This window comes from Hemiscyllium ocellatum, chromosome 14 (assembly GCF_020745735.1).
Source record: "Hemiscyllium ocellatum isolate sHemOce1 chromosome 14, sHemOce1.pat.X.cur, whole genome shotgun sequence".
Taxonomy (NCBI): domain Eukaryota; kingdom Metazoa; phylum Chordata; class Chondrichthyes; order Orectolobiformes; family Hemiscylliidae; genus Hemiscyllium; species Hemiscyllium ocellatum.
In genome coordinates, this window is record NC_083414.1 from 36,334,515 (window position 1) to 36,350,765 (window position 16,251).

A 16,251-nucleotide genomic window follows, 5' to 3' on the forward strand; every position below is an offset into this window, starting at 1 on the left:
TGATTTAAAAATTTAAACATGATAAAAGTATTGTTCATGATGCTTCAGTTTCCAAAACAATTCCACATGTCTGACACAATTTTTATTACAATCACCCTTAAAATATAATTCAGTTGTCTAAATTTTCTGGTTTTCAGTCTGTTGGAATTCTTCAACTGATTTGTTGATCAAGAGAGGATATCGCAATTGTGCTGAAGGAGGCATGATGGAGAACTCAAGCAGTGAGGCAATATGGACAGAGCTCAGAAATAGGAAGGATGCTGTAACAATGTTGGGGCTGTACTACAGGCCTTCCCACAGCGAGTATGAGTTAAAGGTACAAATATGTAAACAGATTGTGGAAAGACGTAGGTGCAACAGGGTAGTTGTGGTGGGAGATTTTAATTTTCCCAACATTGACTGGGATTCATTTAGTGTTAAAGGTCTAGATGGAGCAGAATTTGCAAGGAGCATCCAGGAGGGTTTTCTACAACAGTATGTAAATAGTCCAACTCAGGAAGGGGCCATACTGGACTGGTGTTGGGGAATAAGCCCAGCCAGTCAGTTGAAGTTTTAATAGGGGATTATTTTGGGAATAGTGAACACAATTACTTATGGACAAAGACGAGGGTGGTCCTAAAGGAAGAGTGATAAATTGGGGGAAGGCCAAGTATAGCAAAATTAGGCAGGAGCTGGGAAATATGGATTGGGAACAGCTGTTTGAAGGTAAATCCACATTCAATATGTGAGAGGTTTTTAAAGAGAGGTTGATTAGAGTGCAGGACAGACATGTTCCTGTGAAAATGAGGGATAGAAATGTCAAGATTAGAGAACCATGGATGACAGGTGAAATTGTGAAACTATCTAAGAGGAAAAGGAAGTGTATATAAGGCCTAGGCAACTGAAAACAGACAAAGCTTTGGAAAAATATTGGAAAAGTAGGACCAATCTGAAAGGAGAAATTAAGGGTGCTGAAATGGGTCATGAAATATCTATAGCAAACGAGCTTAAGGAAAATCCCAAAGCTTTTTATTTGTATATAAGGAGCAAGAGGGTAACTAGAGAAAGGGTTGGCCCAATCAAGGAGAAAGGAGAGAAGTTATGCAGTGAGTCAGAGAAAATGGGTGAGATTCTTAATGAGTACTTTGCATCGGTATTCACCGAGGAGAGAGACATGATGGATTTTGAGACTAGGGATAGATGTTTGATTACTCTAGGTCAAGTCAGCATAAGGAGGCAGAAAGTGTTGGGCAGTCTAAAAGGCCTTAAGATGGACAAGTCCCCTCGTCTAGATGGGATCTATCCCAGGTTACTGGGGAAAGCAAGAGAGGAAGTAGCTGGGGACTTAACAGATATCTTTGCAGCATCCCTGAAAACAGGTGAGGTCCCATAGGACTGGAAAATTGCTAAAGTTATCCACTTGTTTAAGAAGTGTAGTGGGGAGGATTCAAGAGGGCAGCAACCCAGTAGGTCTGCCCTGCTGAGCTCTGCATCAGAACCCAGCCAAATTGATGCACTCAATGTGGTTGAAATAATTATTTTTTGACCCCTAGAATTGTTCAGTGTCAGTTTCAAATCATTAGGAAAATGACCAAAGGGAAGAAACCATAAGGATCGCAACAAGCAGGGAACTCCCCCCCCCCCCCCCAACAATGGACTTCCATGGCTGCAGCGGTGGCCTCCACGATCACCCCAGGGGACTTACCTATGGAGCAGAGCCTGATCTCGGAGTCTGTGAAACTCCGAGTGAAGATGGATTCGTCGATAGAGGAGACCCAGGCCAGGTTTGAACCGATCTCGGCCATGGTGCAGAAGCATGACCAGGGTATCCAGCGCCTTGAGCAGCATGTCGGGGAGGTGGAGCAACGGGCAGCGGCATTCGAAACCAGGACAGAATCCTCAGCAGGTCTGGCCCAGGCGTTGGAATGGCAGGTACGGGCCTTGTTGGAGCAGGTCGACGACCTCTAAAATCGAGGTCACCGGAAGAACACAGGCTTCCTGAACAGGAGGAGGAAAGACAGCAGGTCAGCTTCTTGGAACAATGGCTCCTGCAGTTTTTGAAGCTGGAAGTCAAGGCAGGCTGGGTGTGGGTCTAGCAGGGCCCACTGTATCACAATGTGCAGGCTTGGATTGAACCAGCGCCCCCGCCCAGTCTTAGTGTGACTCCAGCATTATAGAGATAAACAAATGATGCTGGAAGTCTCTAGAGCACTGGGAAAGGATCCACAGGCTCTGATATACCAAAGAACATGAATCATGCTTTTCCAGGACTTTTCTTCAGTCATGATTCATAAGAGGAAGGCCTTTGATGAGGTAAAAAGGTGGCTGAGGGACTTGAATATCCAGTATTCTGTAAGGTATCTGGCAATATAGCATTTCAGCCATGGAGGGTCCGTGCTCAATTTTGACTCACCAGAAAATGCAAAGAACTTCCTGAATGCTTTAAAATACACTGACTGGTTTGGATGATATGGACAACATTGTTTTTTTTTCTCTGTAATTTCCCTTGTTTACCTGATTGTCGGGGGACAGTTTTGTTTTTTTTAAACATTTGTCAGGGTCATAGTTGTTTCTTTTTTCCTTTTTCTCTCTCTTCTTCTCTCTCCCATCCCTTCATCCTTTGTTCCCCTTTTTTTTCATATCATTTCCTTTTGTTCTTTATTTCTGGTATGGGATTGGGGTGGTGGGCGGTTGGGAGAAACGAGGAGAGGTTATATATTTCTGTACTACCAGGAGTGTTTAGGGTTATGGTATGGAGGAGACGGATTGAGTTCCCACTTTTAACTTTCTTGTCATAAGATGTGTGTATTTTTTCTTACTTTGTGTTGGCTGGGGTGGGGGCATGCTTTCAACTAGAAAGAGTCATGGAGGAGTTATTGGGTAGTATGAGCGCCCCCCTGTGGGCAAGGGGTAAAGTCTCCTTTCATCTGTGTTATATGTTGATATGTTGTAGAGGTAGCTGTTAGAAGTTTTGATTTGGTAGTTTTGGAAGTTGTATTTTTAGATTTCTACGAACTGTTTACTGTATTCGGCACACTATGGCATGGACCCTTTCCTCTTGAAAGATAGCACATTTATAGAGTATTTTTCGTGGGAATTTAAAACCTTTTGGGACATTAATTTGGGTACAGCCACCAATCCATCAGTGCTCTGGGAGACTGCCAAGGGCTATGCACGGGGTTTGATTATTTCTTACTCAGCGACCTGGAAGCGGCAGAGGGGAGTACAGCAGCATATGCTCAAGGCTTGCCTGAAGGCAGCTGAGACAGCATACTTTGACAGACCGTCTGTAACCAAATTGCAGCAGATTACAGCCCTTAGGGCTACTTTGAATACTGCTCTCATCCAGGCAGCTAAAAGGGAAATCTCTTTTGCGAAACAGAGGTTACTTGAGTCTTGTGATAAACCATGTAGATATCCAGCATACCTGGCCAGAAAGAATAATGCCCCCCAATCTATCATATCCATCAGAGAGAGTGCTGCTTCTTTTACTTGCCAAAAAAGATTAATGCAGCATTTAGGAAGGTGGATGGAGGAGTCCAAGAACATAACAACACGACGGCTGGAGGAGGAGCGCCTCATCTTCCGCCTGGGAACGCTCCAACCACAAGGAATGAACTCAGATTTCTCCAGTTTCCTCATTTCCCCTCCCCCCACTTGTCTCAGTCAGTTCCCTCAACTCAGCACCGCCCTCCTAACCTGCAATCTTCTTCCTGACCTCTCCGCCCCCACCCCACTCCGGCCTATCACCCTCACCTTGACCTCCTTCCACCTATCACATCTCCATCGCCCCTCCCCCAAGTCCCTCCTCCCTACCTTTTATCTTAGCCTGCCTGGCACACTCTCCTCATTCCTGATGAAGGGCTCTGGCCCGAAACGTCGAATTTCCTGTTCCTTGGATGCTGCCTAACCTGCTGTGCTTTAACCAGCAACACATTTTCAGCTTTAATGCTGCCTAGGCAAGAACTAATGAGCCTTTACAGTTGGCTCGGATCTTTTATCTGGCATTGTAGGTGGCCTCTTATTAAGCTGGATAAATTGCAGCTTCCGCAGGGGATGGGAGGTTTGGATTTTCTGGACTTTAAGAAATATCAGTGGAGTTCCTATGTGGCTGACTGGGCCTGCCAGGCCCTGTGGTCAATTTGGATGGACATCAGGACAAAATGCCCCCTCATCAATTTGTTGTTAATTGACAAGATGAGGACTGTTATGGACCATTGCAGAAACCCACTTGTCCTTAACACAGTTAAAGCATGGAGAATGATATGGCAAGGCAAGGGCAACTTACAAAAACTTTCCTTTTCACTCCCATAGTGGGAATGTTAGGATTTTGGCCAGAGTCCATGGACTCTGGCTTCAAGTTCTGGGAGCTTAGAGGAGTCTCCTGTTTGGGAGATTTATTTGACGGAAAGGTTATGATGTCTTTCGAGCAGCTGAGTCAGAAATATGAGCTATCTAGGAGGGAACCTCTTTCATTACTTTTAGATTAGGGACTTTACACAGAAAAAGACTACATTGGTGGTTAGTCCCTATAAGTCGGATATGGAGAGGAGAGTGCTCTGGTCTACGGGCACTCTCTCGGTCAGCACCCTCTATCACTTATTAGGAAGTAATGTTCCGAAGGACATTGAGCAGTTATGCAGAATGTGGACTCAGGAACTGGGAGTGGAAATCTTGTCAGAGGCATGGGAGGATATTTGGGTGAAGGTAAAGAAGATTTTGATTTGCAATAGGATGCAGGCTATGCAACTGATGGCAGTCCACAGGGCTCATTTGGCGCCAGAGCGGCTTGCGGAATTTAAGACAGGAGTGTCCCCAGTGTGCCCCAAATGTAAAACAGATGTTGGCACTCTTACTCATTGCTTGTGGTCATGCCACAAGCTTCGTAGGTAATGGGATGCCAGAGCGAGTGTTTTGGAAGAGGTTTTGGGAACTGAGGTTAAGTTGGATCTGGTGTCCCTCCTCTATAGGATAAATAGGCAAAGCCTTTTCCCTGGGGCGGGGGAGTCCAGAACTAGATGGCATAGGTTTAGGGTGAGAGGGGGAAAATATAAAAGAGACCTAAAGGGCAACTTTTTCACTCGGGGGTGGCACGTATATGGAATGAGCTGCCAGAGGAAGTGGTGGAGGCTGGTACAATTGCAACATTTAAAAGGCATCTGGATGGGTATATGAATCAGAAGGGTTTGGAGGAATATGGGCCGGGTGCTGGCAGGTGGGACTAAATTTGGTTGGGATATCTGGTCAGCATGGATGAGTACATCTCTATGACCCTATGATTCTTTGGTCTTCCAATTCTCCCCTCTTTGGATGGTATGGGAAGAAATTGTTTAATATTCTTTCATTCTGTGTGAGGAAGAACATTCTAATGAGCTGGGTGTCGGAGAATCCCCGGGACCTTCGGGCTGATGTGGATTAGTTATGGATTTCCTTACGAGAATGGGGCACCAGAAAACAGAGCTGTTTTTTAGAACATGGCAGCCCTTTCTGAATTATATAGATGCAGACTTGTTGGCTACATTGATCAGGGCCTTAGTGTAGTCATGAGAGCTATGTTTGGTGGTCCGGGACCCCTGGGTTGAAAATTCCTGAACAAGTACGGGTTTGCTTACTAATGCTCCCGTTGGTGGGAGCTTTGTTGGGATTGTGATGAGTATAGTAATTTAACTGAATATAACTTAAGTTACCTTGGTAAAACTTGGTTTAATTTTTTTTTCTTAGTTATTTATTGAATTGTAGTTTTTGTAGGTTTTTAAAAGCTCTCTCCTCAGTGGTTTGTGGAGTAGAGTAGTAGTTTGTTTTCTGTTATTGTCATTATATTATAAAGTCGTCACACTATTTTGTAGTGATTTTGTAATTTTGTAAAATGTAGACTTCAGTATGGTATTTGATAAGGTTCCCATGATAGGTTGATGGAGAAAGCGAAGTCACATGGGAACCACGTGTATTAGCTAGATGGATAGAGAACTGGCTGGGCAATAAAGAGTAGTAGTGGAAGGGAGTTTCTCAAAATGGAGAACTGTGACCAATGGTGTTCCACAGGGATCCATATTGGGACCACTGTTGTTTGTGATACATATAAATGATTTTGAGGAAGTTATGGGTGGTCTGATTAGCAAGTTTGTAAATGACACTAAAATTGGTGGAGTAGCAGATAGTGAAGGGAACTATCAGAGAATGCAGTAAAATATAGATAGATTGGAAAGTTGGGTGGAGAAATGGCAGGTGGAGTTCAATCTGGGCAAATGTGAGGTGATGCATTTTGGAAAAGCCTGTTCAAGAGTAAACAATATGGTAAGTGGAAAAGCCCTGGGGAAATTTGATGTACAGAGAGATCTGGGTGTTCAGGTCCATTGTACCTTGAAGGTAGCAACGCAGGTTGACAAAATGGTCAAGAGGCATATGGCATGCTTTTTTCATTGGACGGGGTATTGAGTTCGCAGGTCATGTTACAGTTGTGTAGGACTTTGGTTTGGCCACATTTAGAATACTGCATGCAGTTCTGGTCACCAGATTACCAAAAGAGTGTGGACGCTTTGAAGAGGATGCAGGGAGGTTCACCAGGAGGTTGCCTGGCATGGAGTGCAATAGCTATGAAGGGAGGTTGAGAAGATGAGGATTATTTTCATTAGAAAGACAGAGGTTGAGAGGGGACCTGATTGATTTCTATAAAATCTTGAGAGGGATAGACAGGATGGATAGCAAGAAGCCTTTTTACAGAGTGGGGGACTCAATTACTAGGTGTCACGAGTTCTAGGTAAGAAGGGAAAAATTTAAGGGAGATGTGCATGGAAATGTCTTTATGCAGAGGATGATGAGTGCCTGGAACACATTGTCAGTAGAGGTGGTAAAGGCAGGCATGACAGTGTCATTTAAAATGTATCCAGACAGATACATGAATAGGCAGGGAGCTGAGGAATACAGATCCTTGGAAAATAGGTGACAGGTTTAGGTAGAGGATCTGGGTCAGTGCAGGCTTGGAAGGCCAAAGGGCCTGTTCCTGTACTATAACTTTCTTTGTTCTTTGCTTTTTTTTGATCACTGTTGCTGGATGGTAAAAATTTTTGATTATTGAATAATTCTAAGTGTGCAGCTTTCATTGGAGTCAGTGATGACCTTTACCCCTTGGCCACAGAGTTCAGGTCAGTGTCAATCCTGTAATCTTCCAGAAGCAGGGGGCACTTCACGAAGGTTCTGGTTTATTACAGCCTTCCTCCCACCACCTCTAAAAGCAACCAGGCATTAAAAGGTGGCGATGGTGGGGGAGGGCGCGGATGCTGTAATGAAAATTGGAGAGATCCTGGGTGCATTAGTGATAGCTTTATTTCAAAATTTCAAACTAAAAACGCGTTAAGAATGAGTTCTGATGAAGGGTCACTCGACTGGGAACACTAACTATGATTTCTGTCCACAGATGCCATCAGACCTGCTGAGCTTTTCCAGCAATTTCTGTTTTTGTTTGTGTGTCTTATCCACTCTGTTGAGTTGAAGGACTATCTGGGTGCAGTGTCAATCTTCAACTAAACGTAGTTTAAACGAGTTTGCAATGTTTGTAACTCCAAGCGATGATAATGTGACCTCCAAAGTCAGATGGACTGACGACCCTGACGAGTGAATGGGAACTCGAAGAAAGATTAAATAAGAAGCCAGGCAGAGCTGTGTGGCCAAGTACTGGCGCCGCATTTGTGTGCGCGGTGATGGAGCACGGTGTAAGCTCCCAACGCAGTGAAATGGAAACACTGGCCGTGCTGCAGCGTTCAATCCACAGACTACATTAGTTCTGCCCCGGAAGTGTTTTGAAATGATTGCAAGACATTATCATCAGAAGCATTTTAACCTAGATTCGGATTCTGGAGCTGGTTTCGCTGCAGTGATCTGACAGAGAGCGGTTAGTGCCTTTTACATTACTGACAATATTTACAGGTCACACCGATTAGAAAGCACAATCATCGGTGCCTTTGCATCACTGACTTACACAGCACAATGATGAGTGACTTCGCATGTTTTGGTTCCAGCACACAATATTGACACAGGGTGAAATCCCCTCACGGACAAGCATAACGGGATTTGTAAGGACAGGGTGTTGTGTAAACCATGCGGGCCGGGGAGGGGGTTATTTCTGTGAGCTGACAGTTTTGTGCCAGTTTCCCTGAGCGCTGCTCCTTGCTGAGGGTGTCAGGTATTGACTGCTGTTTAATGTCTCAGGGACCGGCACCTGCTCTTGGTGCATGGCGTTTATCGTTTGGACAGGATTATGTCAAGTTACTTCAAACGGATGCCTTTGTCAACGCAATGTTGTCAAATAGCAGATCACTAAAGGAGCTTTGCTCACATCCACGTGTGCTTCTGATTTTTAAAAATTCAGTTTGTATCTTGTTCAAATTGCGGGCCAATCCCATTTCTGTGCATTAAACTTGCACCCGGCGATATTTGCAGTTATTCCTATTAGACGGGCTGAAGGGATCAAAGCGTTGCATGGTCAGGCATGATGATATTTAATGACAGAAGAGGTTCAGAGGGCTGAATGGCCTACTCTTCTCTTATTTTCACTAATCCAGTTGATGATACCGAGCTAAGTTTTTGTTTAGCTTATAGTAATTACTGGAGTGTTGAAGTTAGCTGTCAAAGCTGCCATATATCTCTCCCTCTACCAGGGTTTTCTCTCTGTGGTTTTTCCTCTTGGACTTGAGAAACATGGCATGTGAGACGATCTATTTTACTGATTATGCCTTTGCTAAAGGTGTGTTCAAAGGATCTTATTTTAAGTTGCTGTTAGTAATTAAATTTACTATTTGCTAAGTTTTCCAATAGAGTTATACCAATTCTTTCTTTTCTTTTTATTCTTACCCTATACAGTTAAAGTACAGTGTTGTTTTGATTAAAGCTGAATAGTGTCACCAGTTGAACTACATCTGGAGCACAGCACCTCACATTTGCCTTTAAATGAGATATAAGGGCAAAAGTGAGGACTGCAGATGCTGGAAACCAGAGTTTAGATCAGAGTGGTGCTGGAAAAGCACAGCAGGTCTGGCAGCATCCGAGCAGCAGGAAAACTTCTTGAGGAAGGGCTTTTGCCCAAAACGTCGATTTTCCTGATCCTCGGATGCTGCCTGACCTGCTGTGCTTTTCCAGCACCACTCTGATCTAAACTTTAAATGAGGTATGTTAGGTCTAGTCTATCTCCTTGATATATTTGAAAGGGGTATGATCTGGTCCATAACAGTGGGGAAAGTAGAATAGGAAAACAACAGCTTTCTAGTCCCCATCACTCTTCTTAATCTGTATACTATCTTGACATTGTTAATTGTGCAATCCTCCTCTTATGTAATCTCTCTATTATGAGTTTGCTTGGTCTAGTTGAAGCTGAGAATCACTTGCAATGGGATTCCCAAATCCATTCGATTATCTCTAGTGTTACATGCAAATCTTGCCTTAGCCCCTACTGTATCTATATGTTGACCCCCTTAAATATCAAGCCAAAACACCTCTGATTTCACTTGGACTCAGATGATACCCAGCCAAATCCCATTGCTGCCTTTCTCAATTCCACCACTGTATCATGATTGTCAGATGCTTACCCACCATCTAGTTTGTGATTAGTAACATTATTCCAATGAACGATTGATAAGATCAAAGCCATTGTCTTCGCTTCCCCTCATAAACTCCTTTCCTAACTATTGACTCCATTCTTCTTCATGGGAACTGTCTGAAGTCGAATCAGATTGTGAACAACCCCCCCTTGATGTCATGGTTGACCTGGATTTCATCTTTTGATAGATCCCTTCACAACCAAGCCTTGTCCATCTCTGTCAATTCCTCTGGCCCAACAACACTTCAAAATATCTGCACTCTTCCAATTGTTTCCTCTGACATATTTATAATTTTAATCACTCCACTATTGGCAGTCATGCCATAAAGTGCTGAAGCCCTTCCTGGAATTTCCTCCCTAATTGTCTTCACCTATTTACTTTTCTTTCCTCCCTTAAGAAGCTCCTTAAATGTTAACTCTGATCAGTTCGGTCGAAATTCTTCATTTTATGGTTTTATGTCAGATTTAATTTGAAAATACTTCTATACAAGGCACTTGGATGTTTTCACAATGTTAGAAGAGCAATATGAATGTAAAATTGTCATTCTTCTATTTTTAATCAAGATGAGCAATCCTTTGTTCTGTTGCAGCTGAGCTCAGTTTGACTGCACTGAGGTGTAACAATAAGAATTAATGGGCATAGATGCTGTGCTTTTTCAATCTTCAACTTTTACCATTGGGTGATAATACAATGTACTCTACAATTAAAATAACTCAAAGTTTTAGAAGTTCCCACCAGATCCTCCAGGTTTGGTGTTACATTTGCAAGTTCAAAGCTGTTCTGTCATTGGAGTTACAAGAAACTGTCTTTGAGGGGATTTCTTGCCTTGCTTGATTGGGCTAGGGGTTCAAATTGTGATTATGCTGCCACTCATTTACTTGATGTACACTTAGAATTAGTTGCCTGTTGCCAGACATGACACTATAACTGCACCCAAAAACATCTTTCTTGGTTCTTGACATTTTTCTACCTCTTAAATTTCTTTAAAATAATATTTCTGGCTGTAAAGAAGCAGATTATGAATACAGTAAATCTATACGATTGATGACTTTCCAAAATGGCAAAACAACTGCTATTTTTGTTATCACAGCATTATGTATAGCTTATCGAACATATTAGTTGTTATTCTAAAGCTAGGTTAATGCAGTATTCAAAAATAAAAATAAAGAATTGTAAAATGTTAATGGTTAAATTGGTTGGAATCCCTGGCCTATCTTGGGCTATTAGTTTCTCTCATGAATGCTCAAGAAATGACTTTCTTTAATGATTAGGTTGCTGAAACTGTTTGTTGACTGAGCTGTTCACTAGTCCTTTGAGTAAGTCAAATGACAGTGTTTCTGGTACACATTAAAGCTGGTAAGTACTTGGCTTTTTGTTGTCTGCATTCTATCTCCAGTTTCTAAATTAGGCCTACTGAAGGATCAACTACTTTCTAATTCCTTTGTTTGTGTTTTAGGTGCAGTTTATTTTTATCACTTTGGCTAGGGCAGTAACTTATGTAAATTGCAACCTGAAAATTAATAAAGGGGATGTTCAACTTCAAAGAATGTTGTCAGAACTTCAAAACACATCACACATTAAAAGTAGTGCTTAGTATTATTCTGTGAAAGTTTGTTTTGGTGTAGTTTTGTCATGACCACAGCTCCGGGTGGACTCAACATTGCTTCAGAGATGATTAGACTAAAATTTGTGAAAACCTAAACCTATTTGTTGCAGAAAAAATATGGCCTATAAATACTAGCTTCATAAAAACATAATAATCGATCAGAGTGTAACTGTGAGAAGTTAGAGAAAAGCACCAGTGGAGGAAGATGAATGGACTGTTGTATATATGTGGTAAAAACAATGACTGCAGATGCTGGAAACCAGATTCTGAATTGGTGGTGCTGGAAGAACACAGCAGTTCAGGCAGCATCCAAAGTGCAGCGAAATCGATGTTTTGGGCAAAAGCCCTTGTTGTTTCTCTCTCGTTCTCTAGATTGTTAAGTTGTGTCATAACATGATGGAACTTTACTCACGTCTTCCAGCATATAGAAGTACTTCTCAACACGCTTGACCAGGTTCATGCAGGAACTCATCTGCTATCCCCTGTCATACTTCACCTTGTGACAAGTCAATATGGCTGCTCTTTCCCTGCATTCCCATGTTGCTTGCTTCATGTTGGCACTCCTCCATCTTCCCTTCAAGCTGACACCTGTTTTCACCTTTTTCACCTTGCAAATTACAATAGTCTTTCTTTATCCATTCCCAGCTCCACATTGATTAGTACATTATTCTGTATTTATGGAAAAAGTAACCTTCTGTGCATATCATATATAAAGGGCAAAGCTGATATTTATTGTGCATCCATGTGCAATGTGAGAAGGTAATGGAGGTTCATCTTGGTATGTCTGGTGCAAAAGTTTCAGTTTTTTTTAAAGAGGGAGCCCTGAATTTTCACCTAGCCTCAATTGAAAAACAGAGTTTATGTTCAAGTCAGGAATTTTATTTTGTTGGAGGTGATGTTATTTCCAATTATTTGTTACCCTTAATCTTCAAGGTAGTAGAGGTTATAGATTTGGCAGGTGCTGAGTGAGTTGCTGTAATTACCTTGTAAGTAGTTCACAATGCAGCCACTGTACAAAAGCAAAATAGTGTGGAGATTAAAAATATGAAAAATAGAAGGAAAATAAAAGAAATGCTCAGTGGACCAGGAAGCGTTCCTGATGAGGGGTTTATGCCCAAAACATCAATTTTTCTGCTCCTCGGATGCTGCCTGACCTGCTGTGCTTTTTCAGTACCACACTCTTGACAGGAAGCATCAGTGTAGAGTGAAACACAGTTAACATTTTGAAATGTTTAATTGAATTTGAAATATACCTGGCCTGCTGAGTAATTTATGTCTATAATGGAGCATAGAGTGGGTGGATATTAAACAAGTAAGTAAGCTGACAATCAAACAGACTGTTATGTCTCATGGTATTGAGCTTGAGTGCTGTTGCAGCTGAACCCTTCCAGTCGAATGAAGTTTATTCCATCATATTTCTGCTGTTATTAGTCGGTGATGGAGAAGTCAGAAGATGAGCCATGCAACATGGGAATACCTAGCCTCTGACCTACTGTAATACACGCAGCTCTGTTGTGACTAGTCTAGCTGAGTTTCAGGTCAATGGCAACCCCCAAGGTATTAGTGGTGGAGGTTGGAACTGGAGCTCAGCATTTTGCTGTCATCAGTGAACACTGATCAAGATGAAGCAATTATAGAAATGGCCGGAGTTAGAATAAATGGTCTGCTTGATTGGTACTTCATTTCATTTGAAAACTGTGGCAATGTTCTTTGTTTTAATCTGTTTATTTTGGTTCAATATGGGATTTTGTATCAGAATACATTTTAAACACTTCCAATATGCAAGTAAAGTGTATCCTCAGATTGGAAGTATCAGTGAATTGGAGAGTTTTAGAATCAGGCTCATTGTTGGAATATTAGAGGTAATTTTGGATAATAACCTGAGGGTCAGTCAGTTCCATGTCCATATCCTTCTTGCTGCATTTGAAGAAGAACAAGAGCTCTCCCTGTTCTGTGACCACTCGCCTCCCTCAACACAACCAAAAACACCACAATTAAATCTTGGAATTTTATATATAATGTATATGTTTGGAAGCTTTTGAATTCTGTTGTGGACAGTTTTTCTCTCCCTTTTCTCATCACCTGTCCATAACAAGGTTCCAATTTAATTTTCTTCCATTTTTTAAACAGTAGTGGCACATTTGCCCAATGCCCCTCTGAACTCTGACTTTGTAAAAACTTCACTACACTGTTGTAAAGCTATACAAGAAATAGGAGTTTCTGTTTCACATATTGGGGGTGCCAGTGATGAATATTTTGCAACACAGACACACAAACATGCAGGAACATAGCCAATCAAAATAGATTAATAGATAATTCAGTTAGTAACAACTGAGGAACACCTGTTTATCGGTGTCTTTCCTTTTAAGATGAATTCCGAAAGTCCAAATTGGAGTCAGCAGTCTGCGTCCCTTTAAGGATAGTTGGCTGTTCAAGAATTGTGGGCAGTTTTTTCTCTTTCAAATTTCTTTGAAGGACTTCTGAAGAATATTCCTAAAATGTAATTACTGATTTGCTGATTTTACAAAAGAAAGTTGATCATAGAAAGCAAAATTTGAATTTTTTCTCACTGGACTTCAGAGGCTAGAGGCTTTTCCTTTATAGTTTGGAGTTAGGGGTTTTGATATCATCAGTGGATATTTTATGAAAGAGCTAATGGATAGCAATTTCAAAATTGTGTAATTATGAGGCAGTTGGATTGAGTACAGTGCCAGTCATGTGATCAAACCTTTTTAGGTGGTGAATGTTCAGTGAAGTGAGGAAACAGTTAGCATCAAGACAAAAGCTTGCATTGCAAGTAATCACCTATCTACAGTGCACCTTAAATTGAGTGGAGCTATTAACATCATCTTACAGAATGGGGATAACCTATAATTCTTTTACAGATGCTCCTTTCTGTAGCAATTTATAACACAATAGTTAGCATTTTGACTCCATCACTAGGTATCTGAGATGTTGATTGGCTGATTTTGACTTCTGGGAAGTTTTTAGAAGATTACTACTAAGTCCGGTCACATGATTCTAGTAGCCATCTTTGTTGGATTGTTCCATGTGAGTTTAAAACAAGTCACTAAATATATCAAAAATATTCATTAAAGTTGTAATCAATTTGTGAGTGAGAGTTTGTTAATCATTGTTTGTCTTGCACTTGCGTTTACACATAGCTAGAGTATTTTTTGCAATGACTTCTGCTGCTCCTATACCTTATTACCATACAGCTTTGGTAACATCATCTAAAGATATAGTATTAATTTGTACAAGTAGACTGACAGTACCCAGCACCACTATTCCTCTTGACTCTTTCATGACTGTTGAATTATTAAACAGCTGACCAGATGTTCAGTACTGGATGTGCAGAAATTACCTCCATTTAAATACTGAGGAGACTAAAGTAATTGCTTTCAGTCCCTGCTTTAAACCATCCTCTAACTACCAATTGCATCCTTCACTCTGGCAGTTGTCTGAGGCTAATCTCAGTTTATAAACTTGGTGTCATATTTGACCTGAGTTGAATTTCTCAACATATTTGGCTCAACACTAAAAAAGTATTTCCACCTGTAACAACCCCTTAGTCTGCCCTTGTCTCAGCTCACTGTTGCTGAAAATCTCATCCACGTGTTTGTTACCTCTAGTATTAACTACTAAAACACATTACTAGCAGGTGTCCTGCATTTTACCATCTGAACACTCAATATGAATGTTTCATTCCTCACTCATGCCTGCTGACCTACATTGGTTCCCAGTTAAACAGCCTTGATTTCAAAATTTTCATCCTTTGCTCTTGCTCCCTCCATGACCTTATCCCTTCCCCCTTCCCCCTTCCCCCACCTAATCTGTCATCTGCAGCCCACAGGTTCTGAGATAACTGTATTCATATAATTCTGATCGGTTGAGTGTCCCTGATTTTAGTTGGTCTGCCATTGGTGTCTATGTCTTCATTCTGTCAAGGTGGCAAAACTGTGGAAGTCCTTCTCAAATCTCTACTCCCTTTTCTTAAGATGCTCCTTAAACCTCCCACTGACGAAGCCTTTGGCCCTCTGCTCTATGTATATGACATTGTCGTGTTTTGCTTAGCAATAACTGACTTGGGAAGAATTTTGGTGTTAAACATTCTTTTATCAATGTAGGTTGTCTCCAACTTTTGCTAATTATATGAAAGAACTTGTGAGAAATCAGTTCTTTAAAGAAACAGAAAACTCGTTGTTTAATCATTCCCATTGTGCTGTTTTTCCAAGCTAGGTTTTATCTCTGAAGTAAAACAGAGGACAGTTTGCTTTTGGTTTCTGTCTGAAACATCATGTGCTTTTATAATTCATTTACTCTTTCAGGGAATATACAATTTCCAACTGAAAAAATGATGCTTTGGGTATTCTGTGAAAATTTTCATCCAATGACAAACCAGAAACTACAGGCAAAAAGAGGTTATCACTTGCTTCAGCCGACATCATTAAGCTCAGGTTACTGCAAGAGTCAAGGGCCGTCCAAATGTAAAACTTAATGAAGACAAAAAATATAACTTCATAGGTAAGAAATCCAGTCAGAAATTCAGAAGAAATTGCTTGGCCCATGAGATGATGAGAATGTGGAACTGATGGACACAGGGAGTAAGAATCATGAAATGGTTGCAATGCCAAAGAAGGCCATATGGCCTGGTTTGTCTGTATTGGCTCTTTACAAGAGCAATTCACTTTGTGTCACTTTCCCATCACAGTGAAAATGAAGAATGCATTTAATGGGATACTAGATAAGCATGTGGGAGAAAGGAATAGAGGACTCTTTGAAAGAACTGTCCAAAAAGTCAAATTCCAAGCTCCCTTTTAAAAAAAAACACATAGGTCTTCAATAGCAAGTAGGAAAATATCATGTTTTCTGCTTTCATCACAGTTCCAAGTGGGGAGTTATTTGATTTATCAAGCCTCTATATCAAAAAATTCTTGTGCCGTGTCCATTCCTTCTTTTAGAAGCTAATAAAACATCTACCAACTCTAGTCAGCATGGCTTTGTATGTTGGAAATATAGAGGGTTGTTGTTCAGACTGGAGGGCTGTGACTAGTGGTGTGCTACAAGGATCTGTGA

At 41.3% G+C, this 16,251-nt stretch overlaps 1 protein-coding gene across 2 annotated transcripts in view; it reads left to right on the plus strand.

The window, feature by feature from the left end:
* The window catches only part of abhd6a (abhydrolase domain containing 6, acylglycerol lipase a), a 120,997-nt gene that overhangs the window by 25,417 nt on the left and 79,329 nt on the right, over nucleotides 1-16,251 (plus strand). Inside the window, exon 1 of one of the 2 annotated variants that reach the window (XM_060835174.1) lies at nucleotides 7,663-7,867. The exons of the other annotated variant lie outside the window; for it this stretch is intronic. The gene's annotated coding sequence lies outside the window, so the exon portion shown is untranslated. Of the gene's footprint in view, nucleotides 1-7,662; nucleotides 7,868-16,251 lie in introns of those variants that run through there. 2 annotated transcript variants of the gene reach the window in all.